General features: G+C 40.6%; 2 long non-coding RNA genes across 2 annotated transcripts; both read right to left on the bottom strand.

The window, feature by feature from the left end:
- Positions 1 to 7551: 7551 nt before the first annotated feature.
- Positions 7552 to 11514, bottom strand: LOC119146609. Its single transcript, XR_005103789.1, has 3 exons — positions 9813 to 11514; positions 7832 to 8048; positions 7552 to 7608 (listed from the first exon to the last, which is right to left on the bottom strand). It is a non-coding gene; the product is annotated as an uncharacterized LOC119146609 (long non-coding RNA).
- A 2469-nt stretch (positions 11515 to 13983) lies between these two features.
- On the bottom strand, positions 13984 to 20319 carry LOC119146614. Its single transcript, XR_005103790.1, has 2 exons — positions 19565 to 20319; positions 13984 to 14493 (listed from the first exon to the last, which is right to left on the bottom strand). It is a non-coding gene; the product is annotated as an uncharacterized LOC119146614 (long non-coding RNA).
- Between the last annotated feature and the right edge of the window lie 200 nt (positions 20320 to 20519).

Here is a 20519-nt window from a genome sequence, read left to right on the forward strand (position 1 = left end):
GAATCAAAAGGAAAATTCAGACTGGAAAGGACCTCAAGAGGTCTTCAGTCTAACCTTTGGCTCAGACCAGGGTCAGCTGTGAGACCGGACCAAGTTGTTTGGGCTTGTATCAGATGGGTCTTGAAAACCCCCAAGGATGGAGACGGCACAATCTCTGTGGACAGTGTGCCACTGCTGGGCTGTCCTTAAGGGGAAAAAATTCCTTCCCCCTTACAACCATTCTGAACCTGTCTTGGTTGTTCCTAACCCTCCAACCATGCATCGCTTATGAAGAATCCAGCTCTGTTTCCTTGATGCTGTCCCCATAGGTACCAGGGGATGCTGTTGAGTCACCCCAAACCCACCCCTTCTCCAGGCTGAACCAGCCCAGATCCCCCAGTCCCTCCTTGCAGGGCAAGCACTCCTGCTCTCAACATTGTGGCTGTCCTCTGGGCTTGCTGCACTTTGTCAACATCTTTCTTATACCATCAGAGAGATCCAAATAAGACTTAAATGTCAAAGGTATCTATAACCGTGGTGTTGATCTTCCACATTCCTGTGGGAATACTTAAACCAAAGCAGTTTAAACTGGTGAAGTGGTCGTGCCTTAAGTCAGTGCTTAAACTCAGCCTCATTTGATTTACAAAATAAGATTTGAAAAATGACAATGCGGTTTTGTCACCATAAAATGACCCTCTCCTGGAGTTTCTGTACAGTAGCAGAAATGGAAACCAGCGCCCCCAGCAATGTATCAGTTACAGCTCACAGAAACCTCGTTCAGTGGTTACAGAAATCTTTTCAAGCACTTTTTGTCAACAAAATGCCTCAAAAGCTTTCTTAATAAACCCTTACAGGTTTCCTTGCATAAAATACTACATTTTTTTTCTGGAAATTAGCTTTCTAGTGGGTGGCCTGCTTACTGAGCTTCCAAACTTTGAAGTCAGTGAAAACAAGGGGGATGGAGGGGCAGGAAATTAGACACACTGGAGGACAGGCTTACCTGAGGGTAGTTTTATGTTAGAAAATGTGTTAGAACTACATTGATTTGGTAGAAGGAACAAGGAAAGCAAACAAAGAAAAGCTACATTTTAAATTCCTTTTACTTTCAGGTAACTGTAAGTGACAGTAGTAAAAAATGATGCAGCTCCTTGTTTGACCTTTCAAACGCTTCCACTTCAGCTCTGGGTTTGTCCTGTTTATGTTGGCTTTTTATGAATATTCCAGAAAACGCTTTTGTTGGTTAAGAAAGTTTGCCAAAAGAATAAATTTCATAGGTGGAAATTCAACTCCAGGAAGTCAATGGGGCCTCATTTTTTACATTCCCAGATGCCCGAGAAGAGCAGATTGAAGGTCATGATCAGTCATTCGCACCTAAAACTTGCTTTGAAGAGTAATACTATCCAATGAGAAATAGAAATGGTATCATATGCCCTATGTGAGCAATAAACACAGTTCAGTCTTCAATGATAAAAACACATAAGATGCAGCTAAGTAACAGTGTATTTCTGAAGTGCACATTTTGTAGACAGTACTTATTATAGGCTGTATCTCCTTTAAGATGTCAGGGGTGAAGACACCTGGAACTTTGCAGACTATTCTGAATTTCACACAGGGGCTGTGTTATTTTTTCAGAAGTATTTTTTCTTAATCTTAAATTTTCTTTGGGTTTCTCTGTGTTCTCTGGTTGCTTTGTTCTTTCTGGGTCTGTTTTTTGGAGAAAAACAGTTTATTCTTTCTATGCCTTCCCTTTGTTTTCATAGCAAGCATTCTATCTTTTTTATTGACTTGGCTTACTTTCTTGATTTTTTTTTTTTTTAAATATTCTTTCTGTTTACTTGGGATGTATTTTTCCTTTGGACTGTTTTTCCCCCTTTCCAATTACATCTTCTTCTTTCATGCTGTTTTTCTTTGCTCTGGCTTTCTACTTCGTTCCCCTGCTAGTGTGTTTGTTTTTCAGATTGTGCAACTTCTTTAGGCTATGACTTCTATCAGCTGCCGGTACTGAGAGGAGTGAGATACAATGGACGGGTCCTCCGGGACCACTGTTTCAATGCACTGAGAATGCACCAAGGACTGAGGCAGACCTAATCATATCGCACAGTTTGATTGCAGTGTGATTACCCATGGAAGAAGAGTTGTTTTCTTTCTCCCACCACAGAAGGGTACATAGTCAGCACTGAATAAGAGAAAATGAATGACATCAGGCAATTGAAATACTTTCTAAATAATGGATCCACATCCTAGCTATACAAACTAAGAATGTATTCCTATTATTGCTGAACTCCTCAGAAGCTATATTGAGCCCTTTAGAAAGGCACTTTCACATGGGAGCAGTGAAAAAGAAATCATTTAAAGAAAATTAACTTTTTTTTCCCCAGAGTTCTAGACAGTAGATGTAAAATGGCAGCACAGGAACATACACTGTAGTAACTGCTCTAACTCAGAAATGTGTTTTATATAAAGACAGTCAGAACAGATGCTTAGAAATGCATGGGTTATGTTTTATCCTTATTTTAACATGGATCAAGCTGAGATCCCCACTTCTTTCTAGGAAAATAGAAGTTGAAGGGAGGGGGCGGAAATTACTATTAGGAAAAGCCTGTTATTTGTTTCAACTGCAAAGATTTCTTTTAGGAGTGACTTTCACTGGATCTCCAACTGCACATGCACATTTAGACCTTAGGTCTCCACCCTAAACAGAGGGATAAAACTCCATGCAAGAAGTAAGAAGGCACAGATCATTCCCTGTCAGCTACCAGCACTAGTGACAGGTGCCCAGGGCTCCTGCTCTCCCGTGAGAAGAGGGGAGAACAAGGCAGCAGCCAGGCAGGGAGGTGCTGATAGGATGAGAATGATGTTGATGAGACCGTATTGCTCTGCACAGTGGGACAATGGTCCAGTAGCTAATGCAGTACCACAGAAGTAAAGATATGCGAGTTTAATTCTCTGCTCCATTACCTGCCATTGCAGTAGTGTTGGGAAAATTACAAGATCCTGTGTTTTGGCAGTATTCAGGTGCCTGACTGCTACTAATTTCAAGGGGAATTAAATGCATAAATATTTTTTTTAATATCTGGAACTTGGTACCAAACCTTGCCACCTCTGGGACGTGGACTGCCCTGCCTCCTCCTAGGGGTAGGTGGGGATGAATGTGTCAGGGACATATTGCAGAGGTATTCAGCATGCAGCTGGTGGAGATTGCGTTTAGCATCTTAGATGTCATGTAGAAAGTACAGTTATGTGTGTAGCTGCTAGACATGACTGAGTGGAGATGTCTTTAAGCACCAAGCTCTCCCCAGACTACCTCCCACATGCCTATCATGCTTATGAGCACACTTTGACCAAGTACAATTTACCTAAAAGAAATACTAACTGCTTTCAGCAGAGGAATTCTGGGGACTTCCAGGAAGAAATTCACATTATTTTATCTGCCTGGTATCAGTCACATACCCTGTAAGGGCTGTTGCATACAGGGAGCTGATGGGGCCAGCAGGACATGCCAGGGGCTGTCATTGCTTCCCCTGTTTTACCTGGAATCACAGTGTGCACATAAAGACCCCTGATATTCCAGCCATAGTTTAAGGAAAGGCTACTCACAGCAGAAAGCAATGTAAGTGGTAGTATCATCTGGCTTTGAAGCCATTCATATCCAAAAGCATATATAGCATATATGTTGGCTGTGCAGCCAGGCAGTCTGAGGGAAAGCCTAATTTTTTTTACATTAATAAATCTGTGGGCAACTGAAGTAGTATCCATCTCTTACTTTTTCGGGCTGCTGCCTCACAAATGTCAAAGTTTTTGAGGAGAGGTTGAAAGAGAGGAGCAGCCCTGTCAATTTTTGTCATGAAGCTCATCACATCACTGGGGAAGCTTACCATTCAACACAGGAGACAGGCATGGCTAGTGAAGCTGGTGGGATATAACCCATAAAAGACAAAAGGAGCATGCCAGAGCTCTGCAGGATAAGGTGAGAGCTCAGGTTTGCATCCCTTCTGACACAGGAAGAGCAGTGGTGGTCCATGAGGGTTGCTCCAGCTCAGGGCCTGCAAAGTGGCAGCAGGGACCCTGTTGAAGGACCAGGGGCAGAGGACACCCCCAGGGAAACTGAGCTGCTACAGTCAGGATGGGACAGAAGAGCCATCCATGTTTTCTACATTATTCTTTTCTCCCCGTCCCACAGAGTTGATATAGTCTTGGTGATTTATGTGATTTATGTGGAATTCGGGGCGGGGGTGCTTGTCACAAATTTGACACTTTGACATCATTATGGCTTTTATAGGAGCAAGGAGGTTGTAAAGAATAAGCACAACTCTCCTTTCAGTGCAGTAGCTATGGCAAACTGGGAAACAGTGAGACGCAGATAAAATTCATATGACAGATAAATGGGTATTTCTGTGAGAATGTGTTCGAAAGAATTGTCTTAGTAAACAAAATAATCTTAAGATCACCATGCTGGGGATCACAGCTTAAAATAAATAGTAATAAAATTTAGAATTTATTTGTGAACATCCAAGTATTTTATACTTTTTCATAACCACTGCAAGCACAAAAATGAGAGTTCATTCATTTCCCAGGTATTTTTATTATTGCTTCTCTAGAACACTTGGGTTATTTCCTCATTCAGTTTAAGACCTTTCATCATCCCTTTATCTAATCTCAGAACAGCATGGGATCCTACTTCCACTAATCTATCTTATGTGTTTAGTGGAAGCTGATAGCAAGATAGGGAGAGGAGTTAAAGATACAATTTTAATGAAAAACAATGATCAAAATATTTGGTATGCTATTTGGAGTACAAAATGAGGGCTACAATTTAAAATGCCCCACAGGCTTTCTGTATGCTGTTGACTAGATAATGTCTACATAATAATGTACATTACCTTCTTGGGCACCATGGTGGCAATTTGCCACATGGATGTTATTGTTAAGTTGTTTCAGCAAGATCCTGGAATCATGAACTACAAGACAACCCTGAATGGCATTTGTTACAAGTTTTTCCTCCAGTATATGAGACTACAAATACAGATTTCATTTTAAATGGATTTGGGTTGCCTCTGGTTGTACAAAGAGATTGATTCCTATGAAGTGAGAAAGCTCTGGTGTATTGCTTTGTAAGACTGACGTGCATGACAGACATGGCTTCATATGACCACATTATTTATTAGATTATGAGCAAAGTTGAACACTGTCATGTGCTGAGGGAAGAATGTGTCTCATCTCTAAAAGAAAACCTGGCTGTGCTGGTGAACAGCAAGAGAGATCCCTGGAGACATGTTGCAGGAGGGATGCACAGGGGCTTTGACGTGAGGATTTTCCTTGTTGCAGTGTTTGTCCATACTTTATCTTCTTTTTATGTACCACTTTGTAATATTTTTTTCCAGTCAAAGATTTCAAAAATCTGCTTAGATTAGTGAAGACAGCTCATCCCTTACACAGTAAAGGGCTAATATAATAAAACCCAAAGATGTTTGCAAGTTAGCTCCTCTTCTGAGGGAAACTGGAACCCTGTGGAAGACACATATATTGCACATCAAAGCCCAGGAGATAATTAATTCATAAAACTAGTGATTCAGATAACCAGCTGAGCAGAAAACAATTTAGTACTAGATAAAAATAAATGTTGTACAAAGTATGTTATAAATCCTACCTTTGTCTGGAGCTGAAACCAGTAGCCTTTGCAGGTGCCCCCATTTCCATGGGACCCCAGGGCAGGGTTCCACTGCCCTGCCTGCACCCCTGTCCCCTGCCTGGGGACAGCCTTATCCAACTTCTTGGCAGAATGCAGCTCTGACCTTCTCATTTTAATTACCTGGCACCAGAGTACTTGTGGCATTACATTTTCTTCTAGATTGCATTTTTGGACATAATGCCTAAAGCCAATCTAACAGCAGTTAGAGGCATATCTACACCAACATAAACATGTTGATGCCATCTAATTCAGTTAATTAACTGAAGCACTGTATCACCCTGATGTGGCTATGTTGCTTCTGGGTCTAAAGTTCACAGGCTTGCAGTTATTTAAAATCCCTGCATCCCCCTCCACTATGAAGCTGGATATACTCTGTGTCTTTCATTAGTCTCCACCAAAGGTTTTGTTTCTGCACCTTACTTAAGTCAGTTTTTCTATTATTTATTTACCTCACTGCAGTGCACATCTTCATGACCATACATCCTCATTATTGTTCTGCCCCTTTATAAACCCTTCACCAAGCTTTCTCTGCTGCTTATAGATTGTATAAAAGACTCCTGAGTGTTGAATAACCGATCAGCCGATTTCTGAGCTTATTCTGAAGTGAGTAACTAACAGCAGAGCCACTGTTGTACATAACTAATGAAAGTGAGAACCTTCCTCTGGGTCTCATCTGCACTCCCATATAGTTTACTCTTATTGTCATCTCTGCGTTTGAAATGGGATTTTATTACAGTGACTCCAATACTGTCAAACTCACCACCACTGCTGCTGCCACCACCTTTAAATAACTAGCTTTGAGAAGTGCAGATGGGACCGTTCACTAAATTGTCCTTTATTTTCTCTGAGCATTTGTTATTCATTGGTATTTTCTGAATAATCCAGATGAGTAACATGGGAGCTATAGGCTGCTTACAAACCATCAGCTCCTGCTATCAATGTTCATTACTCCTGTTGTGTGACTTGGCTGCCTAAGTTTCTGCTTTTTGATTTTTACAGACAAGAATGACAACAAGGGAATATGACCATGAATTTTCACATAAAGCACCATTTTTGCTAACGTTCATTATTTCAAGATGTGTGCAGAGAATCTGTGTTTTCCTCTGAAAGGACTTATACCCCCCTCAGCCCTCTCAGGGAACTTAGAGGGACAATCCCACCAGGTTTGCCATTCAGTGGTGGGGTTTCACTTCCTTCATATCTGAAGATATTTCTTGATTTGAGTGAGCTAAAAAACTATTCTGGTTATATGTCAGCAGCATGCATGCAGCTCTCTCTGCAAGGTGAAGAAAAGCCTGTGAGCTCTCAAGGTCCTCTGCTTTTTTCTTCTCGCTCCATTAATCTAATAAAAGATGTTGCCTCTCCTTATAAACTCTATTCACTTTCTGAGGGAACAGAAGGAAGCCGGGGCATTTGCATATTGAACAGAATAGAAATTGTTGCGTGAAGCTCCCCAAAGAGCAGATGAAAATAGGCACATTTATTTGCAGCTGTCAGTAAAACCAAGAGAGATGAAATTTCATTAGTACTTTGCCAGAAACTGGAAATCAGTAGGGAGCAAGAGCCCTGAGAGCTCTTCCTGACACAGGGAGCAGATGAATGAAGGAGTCAGTACATTTAGAGATGCCATGAAACATTTGGAAATGCCAAGAAACTAGCAGGCATCACAGGTCAATGCCCTGGACTACCAAAAACCCTGGAGAAAAGGAAATGGCACTTTACTGGAAGTGGAGCTAAGCTGTAAGAAAGTGGTGAGGTTGTGGGTTTTTTTCCAATTCACTGTGTTTCCAAAGAAGTAACATCAGAGTAACAATGAAGATGCAGCCAAAACTGTGAGCAGAAAATAAAGTTACCACATTTTTTAATGTTACATAATTAAATATCTGCATGATATTCCAGATTTGAAGGGGTTAAGAGGAAAGGGCTCTGGTTCCAGCCACCTAGAACAAGAAGAAAAGCAAGAGTGTGTGAAAAAGTGGCTCAGCAATGCATCCTTGACAGTTGGATTGATATGTATTTGAAAATGTGTTTTCCCGGTGATGTGGCAAGATATTGGGGAACAAGGAGACAAGCAGTTAGATAAACATTGAATGCTTCAAGAGATGTGAATGTGCTGTGACAAGCCAGGGGCCATCATTTTTTGTTGTGCAAAGCAGCACTTACCCAAAGGAGGGGATGTGAAGGGATGCAGTGCTATGAAGCACCACCAATCCATGGCTGAGCACCACTGACAGGGAGCTGCTTCTGTTGCTTACGTGCTCCTTCCTCTTCTTCAGCCAACAGTAAGGTCAGTGACTACTCCTCAATTTCCATGCAGGTCAGTCATGAAATCATCCCATCATTACCCTTCACCACTGTGGGAGCAGTGTCTCTGTGGCAACTGAAAAATGAATCACCATCAAAATTCATAAATTTTGAGGTAGGTGACCAACTGTCCACACATTTTCTGTAATCACATGCAATAAAGGAGGTTTTAAAGAAATTTCCCCACTTTGTTTTCAAGATGTTTGCAGAAAGGCTTGTCTTTCTGCCTAGGAGAGTAAAGCATCTACAAGCTGATTTCTACTCCAGACCAAACAAAGGAGCTTGCTTCTCTCCAGGAAGTCTCAGCTGAAACATATGGCATATTTCAGTTTGCATTTACCTAAATTTGATGGCAACTTTAGAGGTGCCAGAGTAAAGACTGTCTTAACATAGCTTCATGTAGTTATCTTAAAAGAAAACTGTACATATATAAGCCAAACCTGCATTGAAAAGATGCGCGGTAAAATTCTCAATGGTGTTGTCATGACAACAATGAAAGTCAGCAGATCACCAGTTAAAATCATCTGTGATTTCAAGATTTTCCTGGAAAAATGTAAGCTGACTACTCTGGCACGTGATGAGTTTGAAAGACTGAAGTGTGTTGCCTTGCTGGAAGGGATTGTACCTATTTAAAGAACTACATGTTGATATATTTGAAGATTACAAGTGGCAAGTGATGCATTGCATCACAACTAAAGGGCTCAAATCTCCAGCAATTAGGCTGAAATAAGGTAGTATCTAAATTTTCTAGAAACATAATCTCTCATATCAAACTGAAAGTTTTCTTGGAGAACTTCCCATCTCACCACTGAATGTATCACAAATAAATAAATAAAAGGATTATCCTAGCACTTAGTGGTTCAGAATTCTTCAAGATCAGTTTATACAAAAGTGTAGAGATTTTAAATGGCCAAAAATATTCAGGTTATTTAGCAATCTGGTATCAGATAAAGATGGGAAGCAGAAAGTGATTTTAAACAGAATTCTGACTTGCAATGAGGACTGTGTAGGAGACAGACGTTTCATTTCACAAAGGATTTTGTGTTTTCCAATCTTGACTTGGTTCTGAATCTAAATGAAATATAATAAAATATAGAAAGGAAAACACTGAAAAGTTTTCATTTCAGATTCATAAAAACATTTCTGTTTGTTTTTACCCATTTTTATTTCCCTCTTTGCATCATGAGTTATCTCTGTCCCTCATCCTTGGCTATGTCCATGTCAGTCCTCTCTCTTAACCCCTGGCTATTCATTTTCTCTTCCTAATCTCTTTTAACTACTCACTCACCAATTCAGTTATTGCTCTTTTACTCCACTGAGACCACTTTTGTCAAGCTTTTATAAACCTTTATATGTCTTGCTCCATCACCAGCTCTCCATTCTCATTCTCTGAAGCCTGGCAGCTACTTCTGACACTGTCAGCTGCATCCTTCTTCTCCCAGGTTTGTGTTTTCTTCATTTTGCCTGCCTTCATTCACGCGCCACCCCCCTGGTTAAAAAGTTTGAGGACCCCTGATCTACACCAACAGGACTGACTTATCTTTGTGCCCATCGATCTCCCTGTGGCTCACCCTATGGTACAGTTTTCACAACAAAGAAATGGAGGAGCACAAATTTCACTTGCTGGTTCCATAGTTTTCCAAAGACACATTTCATTTGAAAGTTTTCAATTGACAATTTTCAGTTTATGGATGAGTGGAAAATTATACAGGGATAAACATCTCATCAGTTTTACACAGAATATTCTGAGTACTGTGCTACAGCAAAGACTCACATCATAACACGTTTAGAACCTAATTTCCCAAACTAGAGAGAAAAAGAAATATAAAAAGATACTTACCTGAAAGTCACACAGAAGCTCTGTACCATATTGCTTTACAGCCTGCCAGAGTCCTCAATTACTGACACAGATCTACGCAAGGAATATAACCCTGTATGCATAGATTAACATATCATCCTACCACCTCTCTAAAAAGGTAAGAAAAACATAAAGAAAGAACTTTAAGCTTCCACAATCCATTGCTTAGAGCATTCTTGGAAGTAAAACCCTTGTTTTAGCATTTATTTTATGCCACAGCTCCTTCAGAGGCAGATTTGTAAAAATGCCCAGGCATCTCACAGTGCTGACAGGTTTCCAATCACATTTCTAAAGGTGCTTTTATAAATTCTGTCATGCAGTTTTCTGTAACATTTAGGACCTACATTAATTTCCTCTTGCTCTAGTCTTCCCTTCATTTCTTTAGTGTTATTTTGCTAATATTTTTTTCCAAAATATTACATGGCTCTTGAAAGAAAAATAGTCTTAAAACACTGAATAGGACTTTCAGAATCTCAGAAAACCTGAGAAGAAATATATCCATCGGGCCCTTCCCTATCAGCAGAAAGAAATCAGACTGTACAAAAATAACACCGATGAATGCCAATACGCTCTGAGGCTTGAGGTGTAAACTTCACTGATGTGGCAGGGCTCTGGAGTGACGAATTTCCTAAAACAGAGTTGTATGTGATCAAAAATGATGAACGGGTCCTCAATACACCCACTGTAGATGGTTTGTACACAATTTTCTACCATATTGCATTATGTGCAGTTGTGCTGCCTTCTTAAGCAAAGATATTTTGTGACATCCACAGTGTCAAAACTCCATACTGTGCCTGTGATGACTACTGGTCCTGATTTTCAGACCTAGTTGCCTAGAACTGCATGGCTCAAAGCAAGCATCTTGTCTTCCCACAGTACTGAGAAGCCAGTAGCTTCAAATGAAAGTGCTTCTGGTTTACTTGGTGCTGATATTAGCTCTTTCTGGGACTCAACAAGCCATAACACGGTGAAGCTGCCTAGTCTGCATGTCATTGATATTGTAAGGTTTATGCATTATATGCAATGCTGGAAAAGGGTATATTCTTCAAAACCTTCAGATGAAAGCTGCTCCAGGAATGCAGGGAATGATGATGATTACTCCTCTCCCCATCAGAGATACTGCTTTTCTCCAAAGCAGCACTGTGCTGGATTGGTGATGCAAGCATCGAGGAGAAAAGGCTGTGCTGTCTCCCTGTGCACAGTTGTCATGAATTCTGCCTGCAAATAGCAGCAGAAAACAGACCATAATGGAGCTGTGTCAAGATTTGGTGAGCAACATAAATGATCAGATCTCTTGCCTGTGCAGGTAGGAAAAGGAAAAGTAATTAACTCCAAGCCAAAACCCATGGTATTGCCTTTGCAGCAGCAGTGCTGGAAATGTATCGGTGCTGTTCATTTATAACACCAAGTGGAAGGTCCTGCACCTGGGTCAGGGCAATCCCAAGCACAAATGCAGGCTGGGCAGAGAACTGATTGAGTGCAGGCCTGAGGAGATGGACTTGGGGGTGCAAAAAGCTCAACGTGACCCAGCAATGTGTGCTTGCAGCACAGAAAGCCAGCTGAATCCTGGGCTGCATGAAAAGAAGTGTGGCCATCAGGTCAAAGGAGGTGATTTTCTCTCTCTACTCTGCTCTCATGAGACCCCACCTGGAGTACTGCATTAGTTGCGATCCCCAACATAAGAAGAACCTGGACCTGTTGGAGTGAGTCCAGAGGGCCATGAAGATGATCAGAGGGCTGGAGCACCTCTCCTGTGAAGACAGGATGAGAGTCTTGGGGTTGTTCAGCTTGGAGAGGGCTCCAGGGAGACCTTACAGCAGCCTTCCAGTACCTAAAGAGGGCCTACAAGAAAGCTGGAGAGGGACTTTTTACAAGGGCGTGTGGTCACAGGACAAGGAGTAATGGTTTTACACTGAAAGTAGATTTAGATTAGATATAAGGAAAAAATCCTCTACTGTGAGGGTGGTGAGGCACTGGAACAGGTCACCCAGAGAATATGCAGATGCCCCATCCCTTGAAGTGTTCAAGGCCAGGTTGGACAAGTCTTTAAGCAACATGGTGGTCTAGTGGGCCACCCCACGGCAGGGGGGTTGGAACTAGATGATCTTTAAAGGTCCCTTCCACCCCAAACCATTCTGTGATTCTATGAATAAGCACCAACAATCTCCCTTCATGTCCTGGCTGGGCACTTAAGTGGTGAGGATTGGATTAAATAGTGTCATACAATCACTGCTGCCCACAGCGTCTGATGGCTTTGATGTAAATGAAGCAGGAAGCTGTTGCTCTCCATAGTGAGCTGATATGCAGGGAAAGTGAGATCTGTAGAGATAGGATTCAATTGTGGGAACTTTCTGGTGTTAAATGAACCTGCTTTGGAGGGCTGCCAAGGGAGGAGATGCAGGAAAATCTGATGAGAGATACCAGGCATGAGAGTTAATTGTGTTTCGGAGGTTGGAGAAAAAGCTAAAATTAAACCATTATCAAAGAAAAGCCTTGGACAGTTTGTTTTTAAACAGAGTTAATGGCTGAAGCCTGTAGAAAACCTAATTAAAAGGGAAAAGAAAACAAACGAGGTTTAGGACTGTGGCAGTGCATTCAGAAACAGTTTCATATACGGATTTTCTGCTGTTCCCTGCTGTATTTCTGTGACTAAAAAAGCCGTTATGGTGAAGCACACTAAAAAGAGTTTGTAGCTATGTATGAGCAAGGTATTTGGCATAGGGTTGCAGCCCGAAGCCCCATTGCTTATTTTGGTAATCAGAAAGGACAACTGGGAAACAGATTTTTATCTCTGAGGTGAACCCGAAGCAAACATCACAGCTGCTCTGAGCTTCAGGTCACAGGGGTGCAGCAAGATGAGGGCTGCCAACAAAAATGGTGCAAAATGTAAACACTACAACCACCCTGAGATGGAATCTATACACCATCCTTTTTCTAAGCCCTGACTATGGGTGGGAGTTATATCACCTAACTTTACATGCCTGTACTCCAAATGTTTACATCTAAACACATCACCATGACCTACCTTTATATCTGAGTAAATAAGATTGACATTTCTAAGGTGTGATTCAGCTGGCCCAGTTAGATACCTACTTTAGGATGACATGAATCACACCCTAAAAGTGTTTGTCTCCACTGACTTATTAAAGGAATCTAGAGAAATAGCTTTGGTGTAACTATATTTACCTTCGGTCAGATTTAACACAGCCTTGTGAATCACCTGAAAGGGATATTTATCATGGATTTGAGCTACTTACTGTTCTGACTTCCTCAGAAATACAAGCCCTAGAGACAAGCAAGGATTGCTTTTCCTTTACTGCTGTGCTCTTCACTTTCTGTGCTCAGTGGGGGTTGAAACAGTTTCCCGCAAAAGTTTAGAGAAAATTTGAGACTTCTTATGAGTTCTTCAGTTGCCTAGAAATGCCTCTAATCTTCAAAAACATGTCTGCCTTCCTGTTCTGGCCTTGCATAAGGCTCATCTTATGACTTAACAGTCCTCAAATTCAGCCTTATACAATTGCCTAGGTCAGCTCTAAGCTGCAGCTGTGTTTGCAAAATTTGTATGGGAATTTTGCTGGTAGAAAAACTGGTTTGGTCTACACAGAATTCACTTACTGAGTGGTTTATAGACTTTCATGGTGAGAGGGGTTATAACTGGTTATTATAAATGTTTCTCTTTTAGGTCACTATTATGCATCAGTGTAGTTTTATCATCTTTGGAGCCATTCTCCATGTTCTGAAGAACGTGTTATAGCACCAGTGTCATGCATAGACACCTGTTTCATTAGCTGCCCTAAATGACCATGTATTGCAAGTCTTCCACAGAGGTGGAGATAAATGGCAGATGTTTCTGGCTGCACTAAACCAGTGAAATAAGAAACAAATAAATTAGATATCATGAAAGACCAACAGACCATCTAATACACTGATTTGTGTCTGGTGCTGGCTAGTATGAGCTATTTCAAAATCAAGTGAAACACATCTTTTAACAGGCAATTATAGAATCCAGGTCAAGGGGTTTTATCTCCAATGGTTACTGGTTATTGCAGATCTTGGGCCAGGAGACATTTATACCTTTGGTGTTCCTATCCTTCTTCAGTTCTGCCTAAATTTTGGATTCAGAAATACTTTACAGGAATTATTTCCACCAATATTTTTTTTTTGCAAGGAAATGTTTCCCTTTATCAACTTTAAATGGGTTGCCTTCATTTTCATTGGATGACCCATACATAGTTCTCATGTTTTATGAGAAGTGAGAGGTGAGGCTATGCATATGCCCACTCTTTTCCATTCATTGCTCTATACACCTCCACCAGTCTACTACTTATTGAGGGCTCTGCTAAATTAATCCATCTTGTTCTTATTAGATGCCTCTCATAAATTCTTCCTGTGTCTAATAGTATTCATTGCCCATTTCTAAGCCTCCCTCAATTCATTCTGTATCTTGAGCTTACACATTATTCAAAGTGAGTATATAATAGCATCTTCTTAGTTATAGTATCAGCTGGCTTCCCATTTCCAAGTGTTGTTGGCTTTTTTCATCCTGCAGAAGAAGAGGCTGAGCTGGAGAGGATGGTCTTCAGCAGGAGTTCCCATGTGACTGCAGTAAACTCTTGAGGAGGATATGTTGATGGAGCTGTAAACCTTCAGCTTGTATCTCTCACTAGGCAGGAAAACAGGACCACACAACATATGAGCAATGAGTAGTGAGTGTTGCTGGGCTGTAGCACTGGATTCAATCATACCTCCAAGCTTACACCCCTAGGTAAAAGCATGAGCTTTTATATTGACAGATACTTGATTAAAAAAAAAAAAAAAAAAAAAAAGGAAAGTGAAATTCAGTGTAAAAAGGATCAGAAAAATAATATCTGTCAGAGCTGGTATGTCTTCTAGTAGCAACATGAAAATAAGGCATAGGCAGAAATATCCCATGATGGTTCTCAGATCTGAAATGCAGCAACTTTTCCTGCAGAATACAATAGCACAAAGTGCATCAGGTCTTCTCAGGTCATAAACATTTTTTAGTAAGCAGTCATGCAAAACACAATCACAAAAAATATTTTTGCCAAACTAACATTACAGTATTTCACCTTGAGAATCTCAGGAGTTGTCAATTTGTGATGTCAACTTTATTTTGAAGCATTAGAGTAGTATTGCATTTAATTTTTTTAACTGTTATTAATCCAAACATAAATTCTCTACATTAAAAAAAGCATCAATAAAGCAGGCAGTAATGTAATAAAAATATCAGAGCAAACAAATGGTTGTTTGTAAACTGGCTGTGCTGAATTATGAACTGATGAACAACAATTTTTCTAACCTTTTTAGATGGTCAAATACAAAATTATCTCTAGAGAAATTCTGAAAGAAAAAAGAAAGGATCACCAGTCTGGTTAGATCCAAAAGTACAGAGATACTTAAGGATTTCATTTTTTTAATGCTCTCAGAAGTTAAGCATCGAAATACCTGCAATGAACAGCTGCTGTGTCCTTGAATCTCATCTGTATCTGTATCTGTGTCTGTATCTGCATCCCTACCTGTAAGATAGGGTCATCCTTCTGATCTCATAGCAGAGATGTGTGTATTGAAGTCACTAGTGACATGCTCAGGTACAAGACTGATGAAGCAAACACCTCCATGTGCAGCTGTGTTCTCCTCCTCCTTTGGAGCAGCAGAGGTTCAATAGGTCTTACCTCACGTGCAGCTAAAATCAGGGCTGGGTCTGATGCAACCCCCCTGGGAGAATGATGAGCCCAGCTCCCTCTGGGTTGTGCAAAGAAGCACTGGCCAGAATGTGATGCTCAGGTGGGAGCCACTCACTGTTTATGGTGGGTTACCTCTGAACTGCAGGACTGGGATGCTGGAGGAGCTTCAGCTTAGCAAGGAAGTCAAAGATAGTTTTGCTGTTGATTTCAGAGTAAGGATCATCTCTGTCCCTTTGTTGGGGCTATAAACTAGATCACTTCAGAGGATGTGAATGTGTATAGTCTCTGAAAAGCCACACAAACATTACTGCAGCTGAATGCTCAGTTTCTGTAAGGGTTACATAAAGAATGTTTTTCTACTTTTGTCTTATTTGTCATGAAGAATTAAGCCACCTGGAATAATTAACTCACAAAGGCTGTCTGTGTAAAAGCTGGCAGGCAAGGCATGTTGAGCTAGGAAAACTTCCATAGCAAACTTCATGTTTGAAGAATATGAAGAATATTTGAAGAGAAGTATTTTAGTGGATTTGAATAAAGACAAACAGAAAAAAAGACAGTAATCATGGAAATGCGTATGCTATAATCAGAAATATTTGCAGTAAAGATGATTTTAAAACTACAGGGAATAATTTATCAACTTTTTAATTTATGAACAGTTATGTTTTCCTCTTTTTTTTTCCCCAGTAGATTGTTCTCTCTTTTCAGAGAGAAAAATGCTAAGTCTAGTTTTTCTCTACTTCCTCTCCCCTAATCCATTATTTTTCCTTTCAGTGCTTTGATACCCCTTATTACTGTTGGATTTGCCTTGAATGCATTACATTGTTCACACATGGCAACCTCTGTTTTATATGGATATTTGGGCAAAGAACATCAGAAGATCTGTGAATAGTGGCAGTGGCACAGCAGGGCAAGCGCTGCGGAGGAGCACCAGGCAGCGGGGGAGGCTGTGGGGCCTTCCATGGGAGAAACAAGAGTTAGGAATGCAGAATGAGAGAGGAACAGAAAATGGGAACATAGATTGATTCTGCCATTTCTTCTGTGTCAAGGTAAAAAAATGTCATTTGTGTGGACAAGAAAGCAGCTTCACAGTCTGGGAGGTGGGATGCACTTGAAGTAATATGGCAAGGGCAAGGCAGCAAGGCAGGGAAGGGCTCACGTATTTGGACAAGGGGATTGTCTTCATCTCTGGGACTCTAACGTCAGAAATCCACCCCCAGGTTATAAACTAGAATTTCTACAGAGCACTCCTTTCTGCCAATACCCCTTCCAAAAGGAAATTCTGGAGACTGCTATGACAATTTTTATTTTCTCTGCTGGCTTATTAATCCTCTGCCCATTCTGCTCCTTCTTGCCCATTTTCCTTTTCTTTCTCTTCCTTTCTGTACACTACATCCTCCCATGTGCAGCATGTAGGCATCTCTAGATTATTAATGTATTATGCCAGCAGCCAGATTTTCATATCTCTCACAGGTGTTTATGAGCACATCTCTCCGATGATCGATGTTCACTCACTGTGAAAGTACAGTTTCAAATTTGCCCTTGAAATGTGAAACAATCAATGTTGGCAGCATTTATTCCTTCCTGTCAAATATTTTTCTCTTTCTAGACTCTATAAACAATTTAAGAATAATGTCTTATGACAGTGATGCTGCAATCCAATAGGGCCTCCCTTGCTTTCTAATTTGTCTTACATTTGTTCAAATCAAGGGGTAAGGAATCTAACAGATACCAGTGACAGCATCTGGGTTGATCATCTTGTCACTAATTGCTTCTGTGATTAGTGCAGACAAGCAATGGAGAAGGTAGATACAAGTTTCTAACATTTTTAGGTGAGGGCAGCTTTTAGCCCATCTGTTGGTTGGCCCATATGTCCACTAACTTATTCAGCTTCTCATCTTCTTGATTCTAAGGAATCCCCCTCAAAGACAGGTTAGGATTTTTCTAGGTTTTATTAAAGTGACAGTATAGACTGCTTTTGCATAGCTCACGTGAAGTATAATGTTTGCTTTCTGCAGTAGACACCAAACAAGTTTGCCAGGTTAGTCTACACACCTCTCTTGCAACATTATCAGCCCAGGCTGACAAATAACCATTTAAAGTACTTTAGTGTTCATGAAAAGTTCAATATTAGAAAATATTGAATAATTTCTAATTATATAGAATATAGAATAAGAATATAGAAAAATTCAGTTTAACTGTTGAACCAGTGCAACAGCAGTGTCTGAATTTCTCTCAAACATTACTGGACAGACTAACTACAGTACTGAAAAGTCAAGTCATTTTTCATATCCATTTAATTTCTGGAACTCCCTGCAAAGAGGAAAGCACAAAGTGCTATGTGTTATCATGGTCTCTTTTTATATCTCAGTGACTTTTTGGTTGAAAATCAAACCTTTAGAGCTGTCTTTAAGTGCTCAAGAATTTAATGCAGATGTCTTTGACATTAGGGCAATTACCTAAAAGAAAAATCCATAAAACCTGTATTTCTCTGAACATAGCTGGAGACAAGCAACCAGAAGAGTTTCTGCTATAAGACTAATTTATACAACACTCAACCCAATAGACCACAACCAATCCTCTATCCAGAGCACCACATTCCTGAGCCCATTTTTACTTCTTCCTTTTCTACTTCCTTCCACCCACAACCAAAGCAATACTCAATGAAACTACTGACCTTCATGGGTGTGATCTGTTTTGGCGGTTGTATAAAGAAATTTGTCTCTTTTTTGTGTTTGATAGTTTGAGCTCAGCCACAATACTATTTTGAGGATAAATATAATTAATTAATTAACTACAGGGATTAATGGTGTGATGTAAAACCAGGTATTGTGAGAATCCTACAGCCTGTTCCTCATAGTTCCACCAAAATAACATCCTCACATCTACTGAAAACCCTGTTTTAGCTCTGAGCTTCCCACAAGTACAAGTTGTCAGCAAGCACACTTGATTTGCCAGAAGATGTGTCTGGTTAGTAAAGTGGATAAATTAGTGTTATAAATGTCAACCAGATCTGATGCTCCTTTTTCTGAGGGAGAGACTTTCTCCTTCACAGTGATATTCCAATGGCTCATTTTTATCACAGTTTGAAGTGGTTCCAGAAAAGTAGAGCATCCTGTTCTGCCAAGTGTTGAAGAAAATCAGCAGGAACTAATAGCTGGGGTAAGGCTGGCACAAGTGAATAAGGCATGCAAGACACTGGTTCACAGAAACCTACCATGCTTAAAAGGGAGAATGGTAAAATTATAAACAGCACTGAAAGCCTTCATAGCATAGGACTGGATTTGGTCAGACAGACATTGTCCTAGTACTTCATGTTTTATGTAGACATTTAGAGAAACCCAAGTAGAAGTTTAATTCAGTTTGCACTTTTGATCTGCCATTCATTTTAAAAACCCTTCTCAGAAGGCAGGAGTGCAACCTACTAGCTACCTGTTATTTGTCTTCTTCAGAAGATCGAGAGCTTAATCTGGTCTGGAAATCATAAATTTCCTTTCAGCAACGGCATAAAAAATATGAGACAGTAACCTCTGAAGGCATGCTGAGGAACCAAAGTGAATACTATGGAGACAACCCTCAGTAGCTAGACTGTCTGCTGCTAGTCCTAATGCATTTAACTGCAGTGTAGAATACTCTGCTGCCCCAATGAATATGCATTAAGTGCCATTTTCAGTACATTACAGGTTTTTAGACAGCTGCTTGCCCTTATTGTCATGCCTATTGCAGTTTCCTTTCCACTGCCTGTCCTGAAAAGTTAAATATAGCCTTCTGAGATACAGCAATCCTGGAAAAGGTACCACTTGTTGGCTCTGGTATGTGCTTTTGTTCTCATCAATTCCTCATTCTTTTCAAACCTGATGTATAATCCCTTTTAAATGGGTCCCTTTATGCTATAATTTGGAGCTGCTCCAGTTGATAATTTATGCTATCGTCACTAGTTAACATGATCCCTAATCTCAGTAGCTTTTATCAAGCTTTTATCGGAGGTACTGCTTTGAGTTGTTTGTATTAATAACAGTTAAGAGCACTGACTTGGAGCGATGGTGTCTGTTGCCTCCGTGCCCAGCCGCTCCAGGGGGTGACCTTCTCTCCCATACGAAGCAACAGCTAATGAAAAAGCACCTCCGCCTTTTCTTGTTTTCAGGTTCACACATCCTTGAACATATACTAGTTTAAAGTTTGTTTGACATCTTAGATCAGCTGAAGGTTGTAAGTAATTTAAAGTCATTCATCTAAGTCAGCACCTAAAATGAAAGCAGTAAAGGTTTATTCCATAAGGAGTTACTTGTGAGCAGCTAAAAGTGTGTAACACTCCATTGCACAGTGCAAAGCCAAGCTCAGTAGAAAGTAGATGAAAACCTATACAGAGTTTAAAGGCCATCAGCAATTATTCATTTTACCCCAGACAGTCAGTACAGGGGCCACTTGTCTTTTTATCAACGGTATCTGATAACATGAAGAAATTAATAATTTACAGAGGGCAGGCAGTACTTTTCCATTAGAAGCTGTGTGCAAAGGAAGAAAGAACTGCTGGCACAGGCCAGAATGCTCCCCGCAAGGTCGTTCTGCCTCAGTGCTGCAAATGTGTTTCTTTTTAACCCTTTCACAATCGAGAAAAAATACAGCTCTGGATTACATGCATATTTTACCTTTACTGAGTGCAGAAAGTAGCCCACAGCCATGCTGGGCTTCATGCGTTTGGTATCCTCTGGTCTCGCAAGCTGTACAGCTTTGGATCTAGCAGTTCCTTGGGTGGGAGATCTCATGGGAACTCTTCATACTTTTGGGACAAGTCAAAGGTCTAATTCAGTCCCACTGTCACTGTGGAGCTGACACCAAAACTCAACAGGTTACTCAGTGGGCAAAAGAACTGACAAAATATGGTTTCACCCAAGGTGTGCATCCTTTGCCCACCAGTCTCACCGTCCCACTCCATCCCTTCGTGCCCTCTGTGGCATGACCCAGTGCAGGGGACACCCACACAGTG

The sequence above is a fragment of the Falco rusticolus genome, chromosome 1 (genome assembly GCF_015220075.1).
Source record: "Falco rusticolus isolate bFalRus1 chromosome 1, bFalRus1.pri, whole genome shotgun sequence".
Taxonomy (NCBI): Eukaryota; Metazoa; Chordata; class Aves; order Falconiformes; family Falconidae; genus Falco; species Falco rusticolus.